Raw genomic sequence first — 27,208 nt, forward strand, 5'->3', positions numbered from 1 at the left:
CCCTATATACTCATTATACTGGTTATATACTCATTATACTCCCTATATACTCATTATACTGGTTATATACTCATTATACTGGTTATATACTCATTATACTGGTTATATACTCATTATACTGGTTATATACTCATTATACTCCTTATATACTCATTATACTGGTTATATACTCATTATACTGGTTATATACTCATTATACTCCTTATATACTCATTATACTGGTTATATACTCATTATACTGGTTATATACTCATTATACTCCTTATATACTTCCTCTATGGTTATATACTCCTTATACTCCTTATATACTCGCTCTATGGTTATATACTCCTTATACTCCTTATATACTCGCTCTATGGTTATATACTCATTATACTGGTTATATACTCATTATACTGGTTATATACTCTCTCTATGGTTATATACTCATTATACTGGTTATATACTCATTATACTGGTTATATATTCATTATACTCCTTATATACTTCCTCTATGGTTATATACTCATTATACTCCTTATATACTCATCATACTCCTTATATACTCATTATACTCCTTATATACTCGCTCTATGGTTATATACTCCTTATACTCCTTATATACTCGCTTTATGGTTATATACTCATTATACTGGTTATATACTCATTATACTGGTTATATACTCATTATACTGGTTATATACTCGCTCTATGGTTATATACTCATTATACTGGTTATATACTCATTATACTGGTTATATACTCATTATACTCATTATACTGGTTATATACTCATTATACTCCCTATATACTCATTATACTGGTTATATACTCATTATACTCCCTATATACTCATTATACTCCCTAAATACTCATTATACTGGTTATATACTCATTATACTGGTTATATACTCATTGTACTGGTTACATATTCATTATACTGGTTATATACTCATTTTACTGGTTATATACTCATTATACTGGTTATATACTCATTATACTGGTTATATACTCATTTTACTGGTTATATACTCATTATACTGGTTATGTACTCATTATACTCCCTATATACTCATTATACTGGTTATATACTCATTATACTCCCTATATACTCATTATACTCCCTATATACTCATTATACTGGTTATATACTCATTATACTGGTTATATACTCATTATACTGGTTATATATTCATTATACTGGTTATATACTCATTTTACTGGTTATATACTCATTATACTGGTTATATACTCATTTTACTGGTTATATACTCATTATACTGGTTATATACTCATTATACTCCCTATATACTCATTATACTGGTTATATACTCATTATACTCCCTATATACTCATTATACTGGTTATATACTCATTATACTCCCTATATACTCATTATACTGGTTATATACTCATTATACTCCCTATATACTCATTATACTCCCTATATACTCATTATACTGGTTATATACTCATTATACTCCTTATATACTCATTATACTCCTTATATACTCATTATACTGGTTATATACTCATTATACTGGTTATATACTCATTATACTCCTTATATTCTCATTATACTCCTTATATACTCATTATACTCCTGATATACTTCCTCTATGGTTATATACTCATTATACTCCTTATATACTCTCTCTATGGTTATATACTCATTATACTGGTTATATACTCATTATACTGGTTATATACTCATTATACTGGTTATACACTCATTATACTGGTTATATATTCATTATACTCCTTATATACTTCCTCTATGGTTATATACTCATTATACTCCTTATATACTCGCTCTATGGTTATATACTCCTTATACTCCTTATATACTCGCTCTATGGTTATATACTCATTATACTGGTTATATACTCATTATACTGGTTATATACTCGCTCTATGGTTATATACTCATTATACTGGTTATATACTCATTATACTCCTTATATACTTCCTCTATGGTTATATACTCCTTATACTGGTTATATACTCATTGAACTGGTTATATACTCGCTCTATGGTTATATACTCATTATACTGGTTATATACTCATTATACTGGTTATATACTCGCTGTATGGTTATATACTCATTATACTGGTTATATACTCATTATACCGGTTATATACTCGCTATATGGTTATATACTCAGTGTAGAGAATATATACTGTATTGTATCTGTATTAGGTTTCCCATTACAAGGGCCGATTCTGCCTTTCGATGGGGGCGCCGCTCCGCACGCTGCAAGAAACTTAGTAGCCAGAGCTAACATCTGAAACCCCAGCTCACCCGAAGCCCCCGCCCAACCAGCAACACCATTTCACCCCAGTAGTAAGGAGATTACATGAGGAGGAGGTTTGTAACAATGTGTCACCCCAGTAGTAATAAGATTACATGAGAAGGAGGTTTGTTACAGTGTTTCATCCCAGTAGTTAGGAGATTACATCAGGAGGAGGTTTGTTACAGTGTGTCACCCCAGTAGTAATTAAATTACATGAGGAGGAGGTTTGTTACAGTGTGTCACCCCAGTAGTAATGAGATTACATGAGGAGGGGGTTTGTTACAGTGTGTCGCCCCAGTAGTAAGAAGATTACATGAGGAGGAGGTTTGTTACAGTGTGTCACCCCAGTAGTAAGGAGATTACATGAGGAGGAGGTTTGTTACAGTGTATCACCCCAGTAGTAATGAGATTACATGAGAAGGAGGTTTGTTACAGTGTGTCACCCCAGTAGTAAGAATCCATAACAGACCAATATATGGAGGGTTAATCCAATTATTCACCAAAAGATCACCGCAGTGATCCACTAATTCCCTAATTTCCCATATATTAAAAAGGTATAACTTTATTAATTCACACACTAGATTAAAAAGTCAGGGTGCCTTTCTCTCCTTATGTAGAATTGTCACTGAGTACGATGTAGCTCAATTATTAATTTGCTGTATGCACCTGCAGTGTGCCATACAGATAGGAAGAGACACCTCTGTATTTAAAATCAGATAGCAGCCCCCCTCGACATGTTTCACCGTTCACACGGCTTTGTCAAGAGGCAATGGGACTATGAGCAAAAAACGCCGAAACAGGGGTTTAAATCACCTCCTATCATGACGTAATTGAACAGGAAGTGCCTCATCTTGATTGGTGGAGATATCATTCCACCAATCGCCAAGCAAGATCTTGATTGATTGCTATGCAGTCCTATCATGTTGCCAGTGTTTCTACCTATCACCTCTATTGTATCCGATAGTCATGGCAACAGTGTCACATGACTTGTAGCATACCTGCGTCGTGACCCCTGCGTCGGCACTTCACTGTCAGAGATCGCTGTCTGCGCAGTGACCTCTGCGCCAGATCTTGTACTCTCCGGCTGTCTTGATGTGTGCCACGGCGCATGCGTAGTTGTTTACGCTCAGTCTGGGTAAGTTTATCAAAAATAGTTGCGCAGTGTGATCTGCGCGAACACTTAGTCTCTCTTAGTAGCTGCGCAGTGTGATCTGCGCGACTACTTAGTTTCTATTTATAATGGCGCAGTATGATCTGCGCGAACACTTAGTTTCTGTTAATGATTGTGCAGTATAATCTGCACGAACACCAGACTGATGGATCAATCTTCATAGGTGTGAATGAAGGATTAACTGAGAATAATAGCAAGTATATATCTAATAGGAAAGGATATATCGTGGGTGTTAAACCATTTTATGGACTGAGTTAAGGCATAAGTTATTCTATCTGACAGTGTATAATTCTCTACTATTGGATATAGATGTTGTATCAGTGTTATCCAATAGTGTAATATAGATATTGTATAAGTATTCCAAGGGACTCCTTGGATTTCACGTCTGTCATGTAAATTACTAAACTGATAATCATCAATATAGGGCATTGTACCCCCTCTTTTTTTTTTGGGGGGGGGGGAGGGGAAAATCCGTCATATTATGCTTGCATTTATGGATTTCTCATATTAACTTGATATATATTCCCTATTCGGGATTTCTTTTATCCCATATTATTTGTTGTGTTAATATATTGTGTTTGTTGTTAGTCCTTTCTCACTTCTTTTAATGCTCTCATTTAGTCTCTTTTTTCTTTTCCTTTTTCTTTTCTCTTTTCTTCTTCCTTTTTCAAAATGACGCGTCACTGGTGTAGATCAACACTCCTCCATCCGGTAAGTATTGATTCATCAAATATACAACCTTATCTGATTGATGCTGGAAAGAATGATATCATATGGCTGCATGCTTATCTTCAAAGGTTAACAATATGTTAAGGCTCTTCCTATACAATCGTCCAATGGCTTGTGTGATTAATCCTTATCGTAATAATGTGTCAAACATAATTAATGGACGGCAGGTAAGTAACATCCTCCATCACATCCTACTCTTCTGCGCTACAATTTACACCATTAATGCAACCACCAATAATAACTACTGCAGCCCAGATAACATCGGCGGGCCAGATATCAAATACAGAAAATCCCCCCCTTTTTTTTAGGGGAAGGGGTCCAACTGAGGGACAGGGACAAGTGGGCCTACCCCTCAAGGCAGAAGTAGGTAACATGGATGAGGATGAAATGCAGATATGCAATTTCTCCTCACATATACTCACTAACGAACAAATTCGGTTACTCAAGAAAGGATTGTCCTATACACCTACTCCACGATACGACTCCTTTGAATGGATAAAAGACATTAATTTGTTTGCAAGAAAACTTGCACTTTACAAAGTGCATAAACCGAATGAGACTAATACACAAGCTAGACAGGACAACCAAGTAGTTAGTGATTTATATGAACTATTGGAGGAAAATGAGGGTAGTGGTGGAGGACCTAATGCACCTTTTTCAGACCTCAAACCTAGGAGTAGGAATACTCAGAATTTCACACAATTCAATAACATCAATATATTTGTTCAGATGGTGAGCACCAAATTGGAGGAGCTTAAACCTAGAAGAGGAAGGAACAACAATCTCACCACCAACGAGAGCCGGGCCCTAATTGAATTAAAAAGTAACAAAGAGATTATCATCAAGCCCTCCGATAAGGGGGGCAATATAGTTATCATGAACAAGGTAGACTATCTTGACATGGTACAGCGGTTGATTGGTGATACGACCACATATCGACGATTGGAGTCCAATCCTACAGAGAAATATACGAATGAACTGAGAGTATTGCTTATGGAAGCAAAAGATCGGGGAATCATTACAGAAGATGAATTGAAATTCATGTTCAACCCCAAATCTACCATTGCTACAATATACGCGCTGCCCAAGATTCACAAAAAGAAAACACCTATCCCAGGACGTCCTATCATTTCAGGAAATGAAAACCTCACAGAAGGGATAAGCCTTTATGTTAACCAAATGTTGGCCCCGTTTGTCCAAACACTGCCTTCCTATATTAGAGATACTGGTGATGCTGTCTCCAGGCTACAGGAAATCTCTTTTCCACCTAATACTTTTGTTGCAAGCCTTGATGTTGAGGCACTGTATACCAACATCCAACATGACTTGGGTCTAAGGGCTGTAGATCACTTTCTATGCACTAGAGGGACACAGTTCACAGAGCACAATACTTTTATTTTATCACTACTCCAATTCCTACTTACACATAATTATTTCACATTTGATGGTCATTTTTATTTACAACACAAAGGCACGGCAATGGGCACAGCTTGTGCACCAAATTTTGCTAATCTTTTTTTAGGGTGGTGGGAGAACACAATGGTATTCACTGACACTCATTATGATTACACCTCTCACATATTATTTTGGGCACGTTATATTGATGATGTTTTAATTTTTTGGGATGGCACAGAGGCACTTTTTAAACAATTTGTCAATACACTTAATACTAATGATTTTGGTATGTTCTGTACCTCGGAAATTCACAGTACTATGATAAATTTTTTGCATTTACAGATTTCCCTGGAGCCTGGAGGCAGCATCCAGACACGAATCTATAGGAAGCCTACATCCACGAATAGCTTCCTTGAGTGGGGCAATTTTCATCCTGCCCCCCTCAAGAGAGGCATTCCTATAGGGCAATATCTACGTGCCAAAAGGAATAGCTCAACCAATGAGGCATTCCTACAGGAATGTAGGATACTATATAGTAAATTTATCAAGAGGGGGTACCCCAAAAAAGTACTCCACAGAGCATATGCCAGAGCACGTGATACCCCCAGACAGGAATTGCTGAGGAATAAACCGATAACTCATTCTACCAACAGGACTGTGCGATGTATCGGGACATACGATGAAAACAATTATCAAGTTCTGCAAATATTACGTCAATTTTGGCCTATTTTAGAAGTGGATGAAGACCTGAAAGAAGTCATCACACCATTCCCCTCAGTTACATATAGGAGGGGAAAGAATATTCGTGAACACTTAGTTCACAGTTTATTCTATGAGAAACCTGAAAGAACCTGGCTCCAGTCGAACATTAAGGGATCCCATCCATGTGGGAATTGTTAATTCTGTGGTTTCCTCCCAAAAACCAGAGAGTTCATAAACCCAGTGGACAATCGGAAATACATCATTAGGGATTTCATAAATTGCCGAACCTCAGGAGTGGTGTACATCGCCCAGTGCGGATGCACAAAATTATATGTGGGCAAAACCACACAAGAACTAAGGAGACGTATCTCCCAACATCTGAGCACCATCCGCACTGGAACGGATACACCACTGGCACGACATGTGAGGGATGTCCACAGAGGGGACATACAAACGCTCAAATTCTGGGGCATAATCAAAATGACCCTAGGCCCCAGACGGGGGAACCTAGATAGGAAATTGCTTCGTGAGGAGGCAAGATGGATCCAAAGACTCAAAACATTGAGTCCTAGTGGCTTGAATGAAGGGTTTACCTTCTCAGCATTTATCTAATTTACTTACCTGCCGTCCATTAATTATGTTTGACACATTATTACGATAAGGATTAATCACACAAGCCATTGGACGATTGTATAGGAAGAGCCTTAACATATTGTTAACCTTTGAAGATAAGCATGCAGCCATATGATATCATTCTTTCCAGCATCAATCAGATAAGGTTGTATATTTGATGAATCAATACTTACCGGATGGAGGAGTGTTGATCTACACCAGTGACGCGTCATATTGAAAAAGGAAGAAGAAAAGAGAAAAGAAAAAGGAAAAGAAAAAAGAGACTAAATGAGAGCATTAAAAGAAGTGAGAAAGGACTAACAACAAACACAATATATTAACACAACAAATAATATGGGATAAAAGAAATCCCGAATAGGGAATATATATCAAGTTAATATGAGAAATCCATAAATGCAAGCATAATATGACGGATTTTCCCCTCCCCCCCCAAAAAAAAAGAGGGGGTACAATGCCCTATATTGATGATTATCAGTTTAGTAATTTACATGACAGACGTGAAATCCAAGGAGTCCCTTGGAATACTTATACAATATCTATATTACACTATTGGATAACACTGATACAACATCTATATCCAATAGTAGAGAATTATACACTGTCAGATAGAATAACTTATGCCTTAACTCAGTCCATAAAATGGTTTAACACCCACGATATATCCTTTCCTATTAGATATATACTTGCTATTATTCTCAGTTAATCCTTCATTCACACCTATGAAGATTGATCCATCAGTCTGGTGTTCGTGCAGATTATACTGCACAATCATTAACAGAAACTAAGTGTTCACGCAGATCATACTGCGCCATTATAAATAGAAACTAAGTAGTCGCGCAGATCCCACTGCGCAGCTACTAAGAGAGACTAAGTGTTCGCGCAGATCACACTGCGCAACTATTTTTGATAAACTTACCCAGACTGAGCGTAAACAACTACGCATGCGCCGTGGCACACATCAAGACAGCCGGAGAGTACAAGATCTGGCGCAGAGGTCACTGCGCAGACAGCGATCTCTGACAGTGAAGTGCCGACGCAGGGGTCACGACGCAGGTATGCTACAAGTCATGTGACACTGTTGCCATGACTATCGGATACAATAGAGGTGATAGGTAGAAACACTGGCAACATGATAGGACTACATAGCAATCAATCAAGATCTTGCTTGGCGATTGGTGGAATGATATCTCCACCAATCAAGATGAGGCACTTCCTGTTCAATTACGTCATGATAGGAGGTGATTTAAACCCCTGTTTCGGCGTTTTTTGCTCATAGCCCCATTGCCTCTTGACAAAGCCGTGTGAACTGTGAAACATGTCGAGGGGGGCTGCTATCTGATTTTAAATACAGAGGTGTCTCTTCCTATCTGTATGGCACACTGCAGGTGCATACAGCAAATTAATAATTGAGCTACATCGTACTCAGTGACAATTCTACATAAGGAGAGAAAGGCACCCTGACTTTTTAATCTAGTGTGTGAATTAATAAAGTTATACCTTTTTAATACATGGGAAATTAGGGAATTAGTGGATCACTGCGGTAATCTTACCCCAGTAGTAAGGAGTTTACATGAGAAGGAGGTTTGTTACAGTGTGTCACCCCAGTAGTAAGGAGATTACATGAGGAGGAGGTTTGTTACAGTGTGTCACCCCAGTAGTAATGAGATTACATGAAGAGGAGGTTTGTTACAGTGTGTCACCCCAGTAGTAAGGAGATTACATGAGGAGGAGGTTTGTTACAGTGTGTCACCCCAGTAGTAAGGAGATTACATGAGGAGGAGGTTTGTTACAGTGTGTCACCTCAGTAGTAAGGAGATTACATGAGGAGGAGGTTTGTTACAGTGTGTCACCCCAGTAGTAAGGAGATTACATGAGGAGGTGGTTTGTTACAGTGTGTCACCCCAGTAGTAAGGAGATTACATCAGGAGGAGGTTTGTTACAGTGTGTCACCCCAGTAGTAAGGTGGTGCGTGTCCAAGGGAGGAGCCAATGGGGGGGGTCAAGACCAGTGAAATGATATTTCTCCTCGGGTTGCCCCAACCTTGTGTACATGTGATATGGAGGCAGCAGAGCGTCCACTATGTGATGTGTTACCTGGGGGGGGGGGACATCCACTATATGATGTGTTACCTGGGGGGGGAGGGGAGCGCCCACTATATGATGTGTTACCTGGGGGGGAGAAGCGCCCACTATGTGATGTGTTACCTGGGGGGAGGGGGAGCGTCCACTATGTGATGTGTTACCTGGGGGGTGGCGGGGGAGGAGCGCCCACTATGTGATGTGTTACCTGGGGGGGGGAGAGGAGCACCCACTATATGATGTGTTACCTGGGGGGGGGGCAGGGGAGCGCCCACTATATGATGTGTTACCTGGGTGGAGGGAGGAGCGCCCCCTATGTGATGTGTTACCTGGGGGGGGGCGCACCTACTATATGCTGTGTTACCTGGGGGGGGAGGAGCGCCCACTATGTGATGTGTTACCTGGGGGGAGGAGCTCCCACTATGTGATGTGTTACCTGGGGGGGGGGGAGGAGCGCCCACTATGTGATGTGTTACCTGGGGGGGAGGAGCGCCCACTATGTGATGTGTTACCTGGGGGGGAGGAGCGCCCACTATGTGATGTGTTACCTGGGGGGGGGAGGAGCGCCCACTATGTGATGTGTTACCGGGGGGGGGGAGGAGCGCCCACTATGTGATGTGTTACCTGGGGGGGGGAGGAGCGCCCACTATGTGATGTGTTACCTGGGGGGGGGGAGGAGCGCCCACTATGTGATGTGTTACCTGGGGGGGGGAGCGTCCACTATGTGATGTGTTACATGGCGGGGGAGGAGCGCCCACTATGTGATGTGTTACCTGGGGGGGGGGGGAGGAGCACCCACTATATGATGTGTTACCTGGGGGGGGGGGAGGGGAGCGCCCACTATATGATGTGTTACCTGGGTGGGGGGAGGAGCACCCCCTATGTGATGTGTTACCTGGGGGGGGAGGAGCGCCCACTATATGCTGTGTTACCTGGGGGGGGAGGAGCGCCCACTATGTGATGTGTTACCTGGGGGGGAGGAGCGCCCACTATGTGATGTGTTACCTGGGGGGGGGAGGAGCGCCCACTATGTGATGTGTTACCTGGGGGGGGGGAGGAGCGCCCACTATATGCTGTGTTACCTGGGGGGGGGGAGGAGCGCCCACTATGTGATGTGTTACCTGGGGGGGGAGGAGCGCCCACTATATGATGTGTTACCTGGGGGGGGAGGAGCGCCCACTATGTGATGTGTTACCTGGGGGGGGAGGAGCACCCACTATATGATGTGTTACCGGGGGGTATAAACCCATAAGACTATAGTGGGCGGTGATTGTCTCTTTTACGCCACTCCCCACTCTCTGCGCTGAATGCCGGACTCCACCTCTTGTGTTTTCTCATGAAGTCGTCCGTCTCATTTATTTTTATGAATAATTTTAGGTATAAAGTTGTTGTGGGGTTCGTCGCTATTGGGAGTGGACAGAAATGTCTTTACAGTATGGTATAGGCGGCGCTTATAGCGAAATTTTGGTTAAACTTTATAAGTTGTGGGTTATTTAACCCCTTAAAGGGCTTTTAGCAACTGGGACCCATCGGGCATGACGCACGCTCACCTCATGAGCGCGCATTATAACTGGGGACACGCATATGGACGCTCATAAACGTCCATATGTGCTAAGGGGTTAAAGGGGTACTCCGGTGGAAAATTTTTTTTTTTTTTTTTTTTAAATCACCTGGTGCCAGAAAGTTAAACAGATTTGTAAATTATTTCTATTAAAAAATCTTAATCCTTCCAGTACTTATTAGCTCCTGAATAATACAGAGGAAATTATTTTCTTTTTGGAACACAGAGCCCTCTGCTGACATCAAGAGCACAGTGCTCTCTGCTGACATCTACGTCCATTTTGGGGACTGTCCAGAGCAGGATATGTGTTGCTATGGGGATTTTCTCCTACTCTGGACAGTTCTTAAAATGGAGTCAGCAGAGAGCACTGTGCTCATGATGTCAGCAGAGAGCTCTGTGTTCCAAAAATAAAATAATTTCCTATGTAGTATTAAGCAGCTAATAAGTACTGGAAGGATTAAGATTTTTTAATATAAGTAATTTGCAAATCTGTTTAACTTTCTGGCACCAGTTGATAAAAAAAAAAAAAATCCACCGGAGTACCCCTTTAACATGTTAAGGACCAAGGGCGTACAGGTACGCCTTTGCTCCCTTGTACTTAAGGACCCAGGGCGTACCTGTACATGCGCGGCGGGGACCGTACCGGGGTGACTGCTGTTGCCCAAGGGGGTCATCAGATCCCCCCATGTCGGCGATTGGCACAAATCACAAGTGAATTCACACTTGCGATTTGCGCAATTCCGGGTCATTACGGGTCTATGGTGACCCGGTGACCCGGAAAATAAGGGGGGTTGTGGTTGTCCAAGACACCCACGATCCCCCCTGAAGGGATAGGAGTGAGGTGGCAGGGGTGCCACCCCTCCTATCCCCGCTATTGGTGGTCTAGACGCGACCACCAATAGCAGATCGGGGGCGGGGGGGGGTAAACTTTTGTTTTCCCCGTTCTGCCCACCCACAATAGGCGGGGCAATTTGTAACGCAATTTCTCCTAAGTAAGGAAATACCCCATATGTGGGCGTAAAATACTCTGCGGGCGCACAACAAGGCTCAGGAGTGAGAGCGCACCATGTACATTTGAGGCCTAAATTGGTGATTTGCACAGGGATGGCTGATTTTACAGTGGTTCTGACATAAACGCAAAAAAAAAAATACCCACATGTGACCCCATTTTGGAAACTACACCCCTCACAGAACCTAACAAGAGGTATAGTGAGCCTGAACACCCCACAGGTGTTTGACAAATTTTCATTAAAGTTGGATGTGAAAATAAAAAAAATAAAAAATGTTTTCACTAAAATGCTGGTGTTACCCTAAATTTCTCATTTTCACAAGGGAAAATAGGAAAAAAGCTCCCCCCCACAATTTGTAACCCCATTTCTTCTGAGTATATACATACCCCATATGTGGATGTAAAGTGCTCTGAGGGCAAACTATGATGCTCAGAAGAGAAGGAGCGCCATTGGGATTTTAAAGAGAAAATATGTCCGGAATTGAAGGCCACGTGTGTTTACATAGCCCCCATAGTGTCAGAACAATGGACCCCCCACATGTGACCCCATTTTGGAAACTACACCCCTCACGTAATGTAATAAGGGATGCAGTGAGCATTTACGCCCCACAGGTGTCTGACAGATTTTTGGAACAATGGTCCGTGAAAATGAAAAATTTTATTTTGCATTTGCTCAGCCCACTGTTCCAAAGATCTGTCAAACGCCAGTTGGGTGTTAATACTCACTGCACCCCTTATTAAATTCTGTGAGGGGTGCAGTTTCCAAAATGGGGTCACATGTGGGGGGTCCACTGTTCTGGCACCACAGGGGGCTTTGTAAACGCATATGGCAAATTCCCTTTCCAAAAGCTCAATGACGCTCCTCCTCTTCTGAGCATTGTAGTTCGCCCGCAGAGCACTTTACATCCACACATGGGGTATTTCCATACTCAGAATAAGTGGGGTTACAAATTTTGGGGGGCATTTTCTCCTATTACCCCTTATAAAAAAGTAAAATTTGGGGAAAACCAGCATTTTACCTGTAAAGTGTTAAGGCTCACTGTACCCCTTGTTACGTTCCTTGAGGGGTGTAGTTTCCAAAACGGTATGCTGTGTGGTTTTTATTCTGCTGTTCTGGCACCATAGGGGCTTCCTAAATGCGACATGCCCCCCAAAAACCATTTCAGCAAAATTTGCTTTCAATTAGCCAAATGTGACTCCTTCTCTTCTGAGCATTGTAGTTCGCCCGCAGAGCATTTTACATCCTAACATGGGGTATTTCCATATTCAGAAGAGATGGGGTTACACATTTTGGGGGGAATTTTCTCCCATTACCCTTTATAAAAATGGTAAATTTGGGGGAAAAACTGCACTTTAGTGAAAAAAATTTTTTTTTCATTTACACATCCGACTTTAACGAAAAGTCATCAAACACCTGTGGGGTGTTAAGGCTCACTGGACCCCTTGTTACGTGCCTTGAGGGGTGTAGTTTCCAAAACGGTATGCTGTGTGGTTTTTTTCTGCTGTTCTGGCACCATAGGGGCTTCCTAAATGTGACATGCCCCCCAAAAACAATTTCAGAAAAACTCCCTCTCCAAAATAACATTGTCGCTCCTTCCCTTCTGAGCCCTCTACTTCGCCCGCCAAACACTTGACATACACATATGAGGTATTTCCTTACTCGAGAGAAATTGAGTTACACATTTTGAGAGGATTTGTCTCCTTTTACCTCTTGTAAAAATTCAAAAACTGGGTCTACAAGAACATGCGAGTGTATAAAATGAAGATTTAGAATTTTGTTATTCCTGTGAAACACCTAAAGGGTTAATACACTTACTGAATGTCATTTTGAATAATTTTAGGGGTGCAGTTTTTATAATGGGGTCATTTGTGGGGTATTTCTAATAGGAAGAATCTTCAAATCCACTTCAAATCTGAACTGGTCCATGAAAAATTCTGATTTTGAAAATGTTGTTAAAAATTGGAAAATTGCTGCTATACTTTGAAGCCCTCTGATGTCTTCCAAAAGTAAAAACATCTCAACTTTATGATGCAGATATAAAGTAGACATATTGTATTTTTGAATAAAAATATAATTTATTTGGAATGTGTATTTTCCTTACAAGCAGAGAGCTTCAAATTTAGAAAAATGCTAAATTTTCTATTTTTTCATCAAGTTTTGAATTTGCAAGTATCGACAAAATGTTACCACTAACATAAAGTAGAATTTGTCACGAAAAAACATTCTCGGAATTAGAATGAATGGTAAAATCATCCCAGAGTTGTTAACGCTTAAAATGACAGTGGTCAGATGTGCAAAAAAAACGCTCTTGTCCTACAGTGAAAATTGGCCTTGTCCTTAAGGGGTTAAGAACTCATTTGTGCCTTTTTACATTTTCGTTTTTTCCTCCTCACCTTCTAAAAATCGTAACTCTTTTATATTTTCATCCACAGACTAGTATGAGGGCTTGTTCTTTGCGCAACCAGTTGCCCTTTGTAATGACATCACTCATTTTACCATAACATGGGGAAATTGATAATAAAAACGACATTTTGCAAATGTTGGAAGGTTTCGTTTTCACGCTGTACACTTTACAGTAAAATGGACATATTTTCTTTACTCTGTGGGTCAATACGATTAAAATGATACCCATGATTATATACTTTTCTATTATTGTACCACTTCAAAAAATAGCAAACTTTTTAACCAAATTAGTGCATTTAAAATCCCTCTATTTTGCTGACCTATAACTTTTTCATTTTTCTGTATAAGCAGCGGTACAAGAGCTAATTTTTTGCGCCGTGATCAGTAGTCTTTTTTAATACCACACTTGCGTATATAAAACTTTTAATACATTATTTATCAATTTTTTATTTTTGAATACAATGTTATAAAAATTGCAGCTATTTTGGACTTGTTTTTTTTTTTTTTTTACGTTCATACCGTTCACCCTGCAGGATAATTAACATTATATTTGAATATTTCAGATGTTTACGAATGTGGGGATACCAAATATGTTTAAAAAAAAAAATATTTTACACTTTTTGGGGGTAAAATGGGGAAAAAGGGACAATTAACATTTTTATTGGGGGAGGGGATTTTCCAAATTGTTTTACTTTAATTTTTTACTTTCTTAACTTAAATGTTTTCACTTTAATAGTCCCCATAGGGGACTATCTATAGCAATCATTTGATTGCTAATACTGTTCAGTAATATGCATAGGACAGGGGTGGGCAAACTTTTTTTTTCAACTGAGCCAAATCTCGCCAAAACCACGATTGAAATTTATTTTGAGAGCCACATTTTTAAAACCGGAAATACATGGGATATACACTGTTTTTAGTTTCAATAAGTTTTTATTGAGGGGCACATTACAGGGGGCATTATATATAAGGGGCACATTACAGAGGGGCATTATATGGGCACATGACGGGGGGGGGGTCCTGTCATTTTCCCCCACATATAATTCCTCCCTGCCATGTGCCCCTCATATATAATGCCCCCCTGACATGTGCCCCTTATATACAATACCCCATGTCCTGTGAACCAGATATAATGCCCCCCTGACATGTGCCCCTCACATATAATGCCCCCTGTCATGTGCCCCTCACATATAATGCCCCCCTGTCATGTGCCCCTCAGGGTGCATTATATGCGAGGGGCACAGGGCATGGGGCATTATATCTGAGGGGCACAGGACAGAGGGCATTATATATAAGGGGCACATGACAGGGGGGAATTATATGGGCACATGACAGGGGGGTCCTGTCATTTGCCCCCACATATAATGCCCCCCAGCTATGTGCCCCTCATATATAATGCCCCCTGACATGTGCCCCTTATATATAATACCCCATGTCCTGTGCCCCTCACAATATAATGCCCCCCTGACATGTGCCCCTCACTTATAATGCCCCGTCATGTGCCCCCACATATAATGTCCCCTGACATGTGCCCCTCACATATAATGCCCCCCTGACATGTGCCCCTCACTTATAATGCCCCCTGACATGTTCCCCTCACATATAATGCCCCCCTATCATGTACCCCTCAGGGTGCATTATATGCGAGGGGCACAGGACAGGGGGAATTATATCTGAGGGGCACAGGACAGAGGGCATTATATCTGAGGGGCACAGGACAGAGGGCATTATATATAAGGGGCACATAACAGGGGGGCATTATATGGGCACATGACAGGGGGGGGGGTCCTGTAATTTGCCCCCACATATAATGCCCCTCTGCCATGTGCCTCTCATATATAATGCCCCCACTGACATGTGCCCCTCACTTATTTGCTACCCCCCTTCTCACACCCGTCACCTTTCTCACATGCTGTGGGCTGCGGCTGCTCGGTTCTTGAAGTGTCAGTAACAGCCGCAGGGATGTGATTTCCAGGCGCCGGCGCGATAATGTGATGTCATCGCGCCGGCCTGCCATGGATGGCGTCCCTGCAGCTGTCACTAACACTTCAAGAACGGAGCAGCCGCAGCCCGGAGCGTGTGTGAAAGGTGACGGAGTGGTGGAACGGGACAGCTGACATCTCCCGCTCCACCATGGAGCCGCATTAAAGTGTGTGAAGAGCCACATGTGGCTCGCGAGCCGTAGCTTGCCGACCACTGGCATAGGACACAGCACTGATCAGTTTTATCGGTGATCTTCTGCTCTGGTCTGCTCGATCTCAGACCAGAGCAGAAGACAATGGGAGATGGACGTGAGGGGACCTCCGTCTGCCATTACAGATGATCGGATCGCCGCGACATGGTGGGTGATCCGATCATTCATTTTTCTGTGCACACTCCTGCAGCTGCCGTGATCTGTATTGATCACGGCATCTGAGGGGTTAATGGCAGACATCCCGCGATCGCGGATGGCGGCCATTACAGCTGGGAACTGCCGATCATGACGCGAGCATCGCTCCAATGCTTGCGGTCATGTACAGGACGTAAATGTACGTCGTGGTGTGTTATGTACCACCTCACCAGGACATACATTTACGTCGTGCTTTCTTAAGGGGTTAAAGGGGTATTCTGGCTTTAGACTTCTTATCCCCTATCCAAAGTATAAGGGATAAGATGTCTGATTGCAGGGGTCCCCCCACTGGGACCCTCCACTATCTTCGTGCACCCGCAGTATTCTGTGCTGGGTGCTGCTCCCGAGACCGAGATGTGACATCACGGCCACTCCCCCCTCGTGATGTCACGCCACGCCACCTCCATTCATGTCTATAGTAGGTGGGGTTGACGACCGCAATGCCCCCTCCCATTGACATGAATGGAGGGGGCAGGGTGTGACCTCACGAGTAGGCATGGGGGATGACAGAGATAGCGGGGGGTCCCGGGGGATAGGGGATAAGGTGTCTAAGGCCGGAATACCCCTTTAAAGCTGGTGACATTTTTTAATAAAGGAAGGCCGTGGCCGGTTTTGGAAAACATTTTGTCCGTTTGGTTTTTCTTTATGTAAACTGTTTTTAGCAAAGATCCTAATTTGTCTCCTTGCAGTTTATTGAGGGATCTGTGTGTATTATGGGAAATGTTCGTGTCCACTTCATCACTTACTGATCTCTTCTCTTTATTTGTCCACATATCTGTCTGGTCTGATGTATAATCTCATGAGTAGTGATGAGCAGGTGGGGCCATATACGAATTTGCGATATTTCACGAATATATTGACGGTTATTCGCCCTATGTTCGCGAAATTCGCATATTCGCTATGTTTGTTCACTTTTTTTCAATGAGAAAATTTGCATGAAAAATTTGAATGGAAAATGTGCATAAAAAATTGTATAATAATTTGCATGTGAAAAAAAAAGAAAAAAAAATATTCGCCATTACGAATGTATAGCCCTATATTCTAAATATTCATGAAATCGCGAAGTGCCAATATTCGCAATAAAAAATTTGCATAACGAATATTTGTGCTCAACACTGCACATGAGACAACCTTATCGGGGGAAGTTACAACTTGGTGCTGAGTGAAGGACTTGAGAGAGAACTGGGAGCAAGAAAAGCAACGTAAATGTCCATTCTGGATGTACAGGGTGCGCCATTTCTATGGATACACCTTATATACACCCTATATACTCTATACAGTGCGCCATTTCTATGGATACAGCTTAATAAAATGGGAATGGTTGGTGATAACTTCCTGTTTGTGGCACATTAGTATATGTGAGGGGGGAAACTTTTCAAGATGGGTGGTGACCATGGCGGACATTTTGAAGTCAGCCATTTTGAATCCAACTTTTGTTTTTTCAATAGGAAGAGGGTCATGTGACACATCAAACTTATTGGGAATTTCACAATAAAAACAATGATGATTGGTTTTAGCGTAACTTTATTCTTTCATGAGTTATTTACAAGTTTCTGACCACTTATAAAATGTGTTCAATGTGCTGCCCATTGTGTTGGATTGTCAATGCAACCCTCTTCTCTATATACTACTATATACTACTATATACACCGCAGGAGAAATGCTACCACAGGCTTCCAGTATCCGTATACACTGCTATATACTACTATATACACCGCAGGAGAAATGCTAGCACAGGCTTCCAGTATCTGTATACACTGCTATATACTACTATATACACCACAGGAGAAATGCTAGCACAGGCTTGCAGTATCCGTATACACTGCTATATACTACTATATACTCCGCAGGAGAAATGCTAGCACAAGCTTCCAGTATCCGTATACACTGCAATATACTACTATATACACCGCAGGAGAAATGCTAGCACAGGCTTCCAGTATCCGTATACACTGCTATATACTACTATATACACCGCAGGAGAAATGCTAGTACAGGCTTCCAGTATCCGTATACACTGCTATATACTACTATATACACCGCAGGAGAAATGCTAGCACAGGCTTCCAGTATCCGTATACACTGCTATATACTACTATATACACCGCAGGAGAAATGCTAGCACAGGCTTCCAGTATATGTATACACTGCTATATACTGCTATATACACCGCAGGAGAAATGCTAGCACAGGCTTCCAGTATCCGTATACACTGCTATATACTACTATATACACCGCAGGAAAAATGCTAGCACAGGCTTCCAGTATCCGTATACACTGCTATATACTACTATATACACCGCAGGAGAAATGCTAGCACAGGCTTGCAGTATCCGTATACACTGCTATATACTACTATATACTCCGCAGGAGAAATGCTAGCACAGGCTTCCAGTATCCGTATACACTGCAATATACTACTATATACACCGCAGGAGAAATGCTAGCACAGGCTTCCAGTATCCGTATACACTGCTATATACTACTATATACACCGCAGGAGAAATGCTAGCACAGGCTTCCAGTATCCGTATACACTGCTATATACTACTATATACACCGCAGGAGAAATGCTAGCACAGGCTTCCAGTATCCGTATACACTGCTATATACTACTATATACACCGCAGGAGAAATGCTAGCACAGGCTTCCAGTATATGTATACACTGCTATATACTGCTATATACACCGCAGGAGAAATGCTAGCACAGGCTTCCAGTATCCGTATACACTGCTAAATACTACTATATACACCACAGGAGAAATGCTAGCACAGGCTTCCAGTATCCGTATACACTGCTAAATACTACTATATACACCACAGGAGAAATGCTAGCACAGGCGGTGTATGACTTATAAGACACATATATCATTCTATTATGCAATAGGTGGAGTGCCACACATTAAAGGAGTATTCCGGGTAAAAACATTTTATCCCCTATTCAAAGGGATAAGGATAGGGCATAAGATGTCTGATCGCGGGGGACCCCCCGCGATCTCACTGCAGCACCCGAATTCTATGCGGGGGCTGTGTCTCCAGTTTTGGGAAACCTCCGGGTTTCCGGGACTGGGGACATAATGTCACGCCCCCTCCATTCATGTCTATGGGAGGGGGCGTGACGGCCTTCGCGCCCCCTCCCATAGACATGAATGAAGGGGAATGGCGTGATGTCATGTCCACATTTATGGAAATCCGGAGGTTTCCGAAACTCGAGATGCAGCCACTAAAAGTAACCAAGTAATGTGTCTTAATGTTACATAAGCGAACACAAAAACCTGCAAGAAAAATCCACACGGAAAGAATGATAGTGTAGAATTTTTATTCATTGCAAAAAACACCATAAAATCAAGAAAAAAAGAGAATGAACGCAGTGTGGTTAACCCGAGCCGTGTAAACTTCACATGGGCACCAGTCAGAACATATTGTAAATGTCGGGTCCAGGCCACATTATACACACCATACAATAAGAAGAAAATAGAGAGAGCGCCATAGCGCAGTACTACAGCATCAGACTAAAGCAAAGAAAGTGCAAACAGTAACACGTCATATAGTGCAGGACATACCGCCAACGTCCCGATCTGCCAGGAAGCCACAGGGGCACCACCCCCAACATATGTTTTGGTAACAAATAAGGTCATTTGATACTGAAACATATGTTGGGGCCCCCGTGGCTTGCTGTCAGATCATATCATTGGTGTTATGCACTGAAGAGCGTAGACCAGGATGGACGGCGGTGTAAACACACAGCTGCCCTTCCCACAACCCGGAGAAGTGTTACTGCATTGAGAACCCGACCCCCTCCCCATTCTGGATAATCCCGCCATCAGCTGATTCCTATTATTAAAATATAAAGTGTGCCTTTCATTTAAATGGGCACTCTCATTAATACTAATTTTTGCTATTGTACTCCTTATAGTAAATAAAAAAAAATCTTTCTAATGTACTCTGTTTAAAAAAAATGAAGTTTTCCATGTTTTCTTTGTGTTTAAAATAGCTGCCACTAGGTGTCTCCCTACTTATTCAGAGCACATTTTCCCCCATCTTTTGCACAGACTTTGGACTCAGGCTGGCCCTGCAGATGTCCAAAATCAGGAAATGCTGAGGGGGGTGTGTGCAGCTTTATCCAATCACAGCTCAACTCACACTGAACTGCTCTGGGCTGTTTGTAGTAGAGTGAGGGAGGAAGTTCTCCCCTGTATGGCTTCAGATGATGTCACGCTTGCTGGGGAACGCCCCTTCCCAGTCTGTGAATCTGACTGAGACTGAGCAGAAAATACAAAGCAATATCAAGGTAGAAAACTAAAAAATAATAAAAATAAAGGCAGGGGGGGGTTTATCATGATAGGGGCAGTGACCTGGGAGGATTATAAAATTTAACAAGATCATGAGAGGTACTGAGCCACACAATCTCTGGATCATCTGTGCTGCCCTTTCTATCCATTATGTCGACTGCCCGTTAACTATTTAGACAGGATTATTAAGCCAACGTACAAGCCGAGAAATGCTCATTTGCCCATTAATGGATCCTCCAAAAGATAGGGGATAAGATGTCTGTTTGTGGGGGGTCCCACCGCTGGGGACCCCCCATGATCTCCCTGCTGCACCCGGCATTCATTTAGAGCATCGGGTGCAGTTTCGGAGGCTCCTGATGTCACGCCCCCTCAGTGCAAGTCTATGGGAAGAGGAGTGATGGCCGTCATGCTCCCTCCCTTAGACTTGCATTGAGGGGGTGTGGCCATGATGTCACGCTCAGGGCGTGGCCATGACATCACGAGCCTCGCCTCGCATCACCAGTTATCCGGCACAGAGTGAAATTCGCTCCATGCATCGGAAGTCTTTGGTACCGCAGCCGAGATCGCGGGGGTCCCCATCGGTGGGAGCCCTGTGATCAGACATCTTATCCCCTGTCCTTTGGATTGGGTATTAGATGTCTAGGGCAGAGTACCCCTTTAACAAACAGGAGAATATTAATTTCTTCTTGTGTTTATGAACAAATATTTCTTTCCATCAGCACTTTCATAATGCCTCTTATTTCTATTTTGACCAAGGGTGGTGGTCTTCACGTGGTGTTCTTGGCGCCGTTGGTGGTCTTGTTGGTAATCTTGTTTGTGAATTCAAAAACTACACCAAGTTATCCAAAAATTTGGTATGTTGTGATAAAACATAGAACTTAATGTATGATTTAGATAAAATATGTGACTTACGTGCTTGTGATTTCCTTTATTATAACTCAGCTTTATAAGGAGACAGATCTTCCATATAGGTTCGGTGATTCTTCTGGATGACCATCTTCCTCCATAGTTCCATATTGTGTGGAGTGTACACGCTGTGGGTTCAGTGTACTAGGATTCACATTAGCTGATGGGGTTAGCCATTAACCAGAGGGTAGAGCTGAGCACAGTTGGTCTATTACCAGTGGGGGGAGGCTCCTTCTGCAGCCAGATGTTGGGTTCAACCATTTGGTCAAATCTTTTATGAGAAGAAGGAAAGGAAATGGATGATCACCAGAGCCATATGGAAGAGTTCCATAAGGGTTTTCCTATCTGGTGAAGTTATCTGTCCACAGGATAGGGGATGTTTGGCTGATATGGGGTCGAAAAACAGACTGCACACCAATAAGGTCCTGTACACGACTGATCCAATCAAAAAACCTCCAAGCCAAAAATCAGTATATAATAACACCAGCTGACCTACACCAGTGATAAGAGGTGGCTTAAAACATAACTTTTAATTGTTATCCGCAATAAAAGATACATATAGTACAAATAGTGCCATTTTGTGCATGTACCCAATGATCTTTAAACCAGAGTATTACTGCTAAAAGAAGAAATCGATATTCCTTCATCAATAATATCCTAGTAGGGAGTGCTATAATGTTATACAAGCACATCCGTTCACATGAAAAAGGTTGTGTCAAACTACGTTCAACCTGATGTGACTAACCATCTAGTGGTCATTCAACATCCAATTACTCCCTCAGTCATCCTATGGTGGTGACTGAAATACCCAATGCTTTTCTATCGCCTATTGCAGCGATGCTATCAGGGGAGATAACACAGGAGTCAATCACGAAAGACCGTCAGGGTATGTATCACCTGAACGGACTCACACAAGGGGCCACAACATGCCAATACACATATCATGTGATGGCCTCTTGTTTTCAGTACTTAGATATATAAAAATATCAACAGAAAACCATATGGATATATCTCCTGAAGTCCGGTGCCAATGTGGGCATATCCTGCAAAAAAAGAGAGAAAAAGGAAGACGTATATAGATAAGTGGCCATATATAGCTGATTTTTGCTTAAATGAATCAGCATAACGTTTTCACTCACTCAACACCTCCAATTGGCTGCCCTGTAAAAGCGAAAGACACCTATCTGGTGAAGTTATCTGTCCACAGGATAGGGGATGTTTGGCTGATTGGGGGTCCCACCATTGGAACCCCTAGGATCTCAAGAACTGGAACCCAATCTTCCATTAGAATGGAAGGTCAGGTCAGGCTTGCTCTATTCATTCTCTATAGGAAATGTGGAATCAGTACAATGTTCCATGGACAATATGTCATAGAGAATTAATGGAGCGCATGAGTGACCCATTGCTCCATTCTAACGGGAGACCGGGTTCTCAAGATCGCAGGGAACCTCATCGGTCATACAACCTTCAATCAGCCAGTTTTCCCCTTCGGGATAACTCTGTCAGACGGGATAGCCCCTTTAATGAATATACGTCACAGTTCAGATTACAGTACGAGATTCCGGTGGCGGGGGGTCATGATGTCACGCCACTCCCTCTCCATTCATATCTATGGGAGGGGGCATGGCAGTCGCCAAGCCCCCTCCCATAGACATGAACGGGGAGGGTGTGGTGTGACGTCACAAGGGAGCGTGGTGTGACATCACGACCCCAGCCACTGGAATCCAGCATTCTAAACATACTGTTTAGAATGCCGGTGCTGCACAGGGGGTTCCAGCGGCGGGACATCTTATACCCTATCCTTTGTGATATCCTAGGTGCAGAGTACCCCTTTAAAGATACTAATTTATCATGAAACCAATTTAAACACAATCTCAAGACCTCAGGGCACTGGGGTCCACACAAAAATATTTACATTCTCCTTGTCCTTAGGTACAGAGGGTCAGACATGTAGCCATGATATTATGAGGTGGAGGGGCCTACGTGAATGCTGTATATTCCATAGGTGAAAATGATAATTTGTCTTCCTTCCCATTTATTCCTGGAATCTGTGTATATAATGTTAATATATATATATATATATATATATATATATATATATATATATATATTGCTGTACTTGTTTATTTAATCATTTACTTTTTTTTATTTTTTCATTTCTAGGGTCTTTGGAGACATAAATAGTAGGAGTAGAAGTTGTGCGATAAAAAAGACAAAAAAAATTATAAATTAATCTTTTGATTTTCTTGATGATGAAAAAAAATCTGTTTCTTATGAATCTTGTTTTTTCCGATCAATAAATCATTTCCCAATCTATATCCTGTCCATGTGTGTTGTGTCAGAGAGCTGGACTTAGTGTCAGACTGAGGAACCTGGGGCTCCCATGGGGCCAACACCCGTCACCCAACCCATCAGCTGTTCGGCACTTGCAGTACAATGTGAATGGGGCTGGAAGCAGTTGACTCCATTTACTGTAAAGTGGTGGTTTCGCACAATTCAAATGAACGGGACTAAGCTGCAGTAACCAGACTTGGCCACTAGACAGTCACTGGGGCCAACTGCTTCCAGCACGTTCATTGGGGGGTATTTATGAAAAGCGGAGTGGGTGAACATCTTTTTACTCCATTAATTCATGTAGTGGGAACTGTGTACCTGCACCTAAATTATCACATTTCTTACATCAGTACTCCACTCTGTATGGTGTTTTTGTGCTGCTTTTTGTGCGACTTTTTAATCTGTGCAACAATTATGTGACTTTTTAATAACGCTGCGCACAGTTAGTTTGTTAGTGTTTTTTTTTTTTGGTGGTGATTACCACCCGTTTTGGTGGGTTGCGCCAAAGTATGCGACTTTTTAAAAAAAGTTTCATTTTCATAAATCCCTGACCACTGCAAAAAATCAACCAAAAACACATCTACCCCAGAAACAAACCAAAACACAGATAAATGAAAAGTCGCAGGAAAAGACAAAAAAAACACACTGCGCCAAAATATTGAGACAAATTTACCGAAGAAAACCAGGGTAAAATACTTTAAAAATACATCCCCCCACTGTGTTTTGCTGGCACCAGACAGCTGATCAGCAATTGATGGCCTGTCATCCAATAAGGAGAATTGGATGAGACCATGTGACCAGATTTAAAGGGGTACTCTGGTGGAAAACTTTTTTTTATTTTTTTATTTATCAACTGGTGCCAGAAAGTTAAACAGATTTGTAAATCACTTCTATTAAATAAGCTTTATCATTATACTTATTAGCAGCTGTATATTACAGCGAAAGTTCTTTTGTTTTTGAATTTCTTTTCTGTCTGACCACAGTGCTTTCTGGTGGCACCTCTGTTTGTATCAGGAACTGTCCAGAGCAGCATAGGTTTGCTATGGGGATTTGCTCCTGCTCTGGACAGTTCCTGATACAGAGGTGTCAGCAAAGAGCACCACGGACAGAAGAAAAATGAAACTTTCTCTGTAGTATATAGCTGCTAATTAGTACTGGAAGGGTAAAGATTTTTTAATAGAAGTCATTTACAAATCTAACAGTGAAAAAAAAGAAAGCAAAATAGCTAGCACAACTACCTAATACACGGGTGCACGCTGCTGTGGCAAATACAAAGTATATAAAAAAAAGAACCCCTCCCCTTTTTCACAGGAGGTTTTTTAAATCGATAATGGATCCAGAATGTCACCCAGTAAGAGGCTATATGCCCAGGAGAGGTGAGTGATATGAGTGTTAGGCTCAATATTTGTGTTAGGGTCCCATCATAAATGAGGCCACCTCCGTGTGGTGGATGGGGGACATGTTTTGATCAAAAAGTGCGCTAAGAGCCTCCATTTTCTGACCAAGAGTGCCGCTGCAACCTTCTATTTTTGTATCATTTACAAATCTGTTTAACTTTCTGGCACCAGATGATTAAAAAAATATATATTTTCCACCGAAGTACCCATTTAAAGAAAAACTATAGTGCAATCTAGCCTATCCCCTATCCAAAGGATAAGGGATAAGTTATAGATCGCAGGGGTCCAACTGCTGAGACCCCCGCGATCTCCTGTACGGGGCCGCGGCAGTATGCTGGATAGTGGCGTTTTATCACTGTATGACACGGTGGCCAACACGCCCCCTCCCATAGAGATACATTGAGAGGGCGTGTCTGCAGACTGTCACGGCCCCATGCAGGAGATCGCGGGGTCCCAGTGGTCGGACCCCTGCGATCTATAGCTTATCCCCTATCCTTTGGATAAGTTATATTGCGCTACAGTTCTCCTTTAATGTGCCACAAAGAATGTGATAAGAAAAAGTTGTGTAACAGTATTTAATATTGTGTATATGTCTCAGAGAGTCTAATCTCTGCTCTCAAGGGCAGATGGTAAACTCTTAATTGAAAATAACTTTATTAGCAATCAATTCTCATAAACATGCATACAATGTACTGGGACACAACACAGCATAAAAAAATTAATACAATTTGTGTTCATCCCATGACAGTACAATACATGTCCCTGGTGTCCTTGCTTCATACATCATACCACATGCTACACTAAGATTGCTGCACACAGTATAAAACAAAGTAAAATAATAAAGCATTGCAGACAGTGAGGGTGAATGGGGGTTGGAATACAAAGGGATAGGGAGGGAGATCACAGACCCAAAGCTTTATTTAGAGACACAACTCATGGGAGGAGAGGAGGTAGGCGAGGAGTGTTAACCCCTTAAGGACAGAGCAATTTTTCATTTTTGTGTTTTCATTTTTTTCTCTCCTCACCATTTAAAGGGGTACTCCCATGGAAAACTTTTTTTTTTTTGTAAATCAACTGGTGCCAGAAAGTTAAACAGATTTGTAAATCACTTCTATAAAAAAAATCTTATTCCTTCCAGTACTTTTTAGGGGCTGTATACTAAAGAGAAATACAAAAAAGAAATGCATTTCCTCTGATGTCATGACCACAGTGCTCTCTGCTGACCTCTGCTGTCCATTTTAGGAATTGTCCAGAGCAGCATATGTTTGCTATGGGGATTTTCTTCTGCTCTGGACAGTTCCTAAAATGGACAGAGATGTCAGCAGAGAGCACTGTGGTCATGACATCAGAGGAAATGCATTTCTTTTTTTGATTTCTCTTTAGTATACAGCCCCTAAAAAGTACTGGAAGGATTCAGATTTTATAATAGAAGTGATTTACAAATCTGTTTAACTTTCTGGCACCAGTTGACTTAAAAAAAAAAAAAAAAAGTTTCCATTGGAGTACCCCTTTAATAGCCGTAAATCTTACAATCTTACAGTCTTGAAGGGCCATATAAATTGTCTTTTGTGGGACCAGTTGGAATTTGTAATGCCATCACTCATTTTATCAAAAGATCTATAACAAAGAAAAAAAATAACTTTTGAAAAAATAAAAAACTTGCAGTTTAGCATCTTCTGGGTGGCTTTGTTTCTAGGCAGTGCACTTCATGGTAAAAATGACACCTTATCTTTGTTCTATTTTACTATTTAATAGAAAGAATTAAGTTGTAAGAAAAATAACACTTTAATTATTCTGTATACGGTGATGTATGAGGGTCATTTTTTATGATCTGTAGTTTTTATGTGTGTACAAAGAATATGGAGCACTCACCTGATGACTTCAAGGTTCGGTAACTTTCCAAAGATCCTCTTCGGACTTAGCCTGGAAGGC

The 27,208-nt window shown here is 41.7% G+C and overlaps 1 protein-coding gene across 1 annotated transcript in view; it reads left to right on the top strand.

Moving 5' to 3' along the window:
- The window catches only part of LOC130281803 (uncharacterized), a 61,843-nt gene extending 38,010 nt beyond the window's left edge, over positions 1-23,833 (top strand). The window contains exon 13 of the mRNA XM_056529434.1: positions 23,709-23,833. The gene's annotated coding sequence lies outside the window, so the exon portion shown is untranslated. The remainder of the gene's footprint in view (positions 1-23,708) is intronic.
- Positions 23,834-27,208: the final 3,375 nt, after the last annotated feature.

The sequence above is a fragment of the Hyla sarda genome, chromosome 7 (genome assembly GCF_029499605.1).
Source record: "Hyla sarda isolate aHylSar1 chromosome 7, aHylSar1.hap1, whole genome shotgun sequence".
In the NCBI taxonomy this organism is placed as follows: domain Eukaryota; kingdom Metazoa; phylum Chordata; class Amphibia; order Anura; family Hylidae; genus Hyla; species Hyla sarda.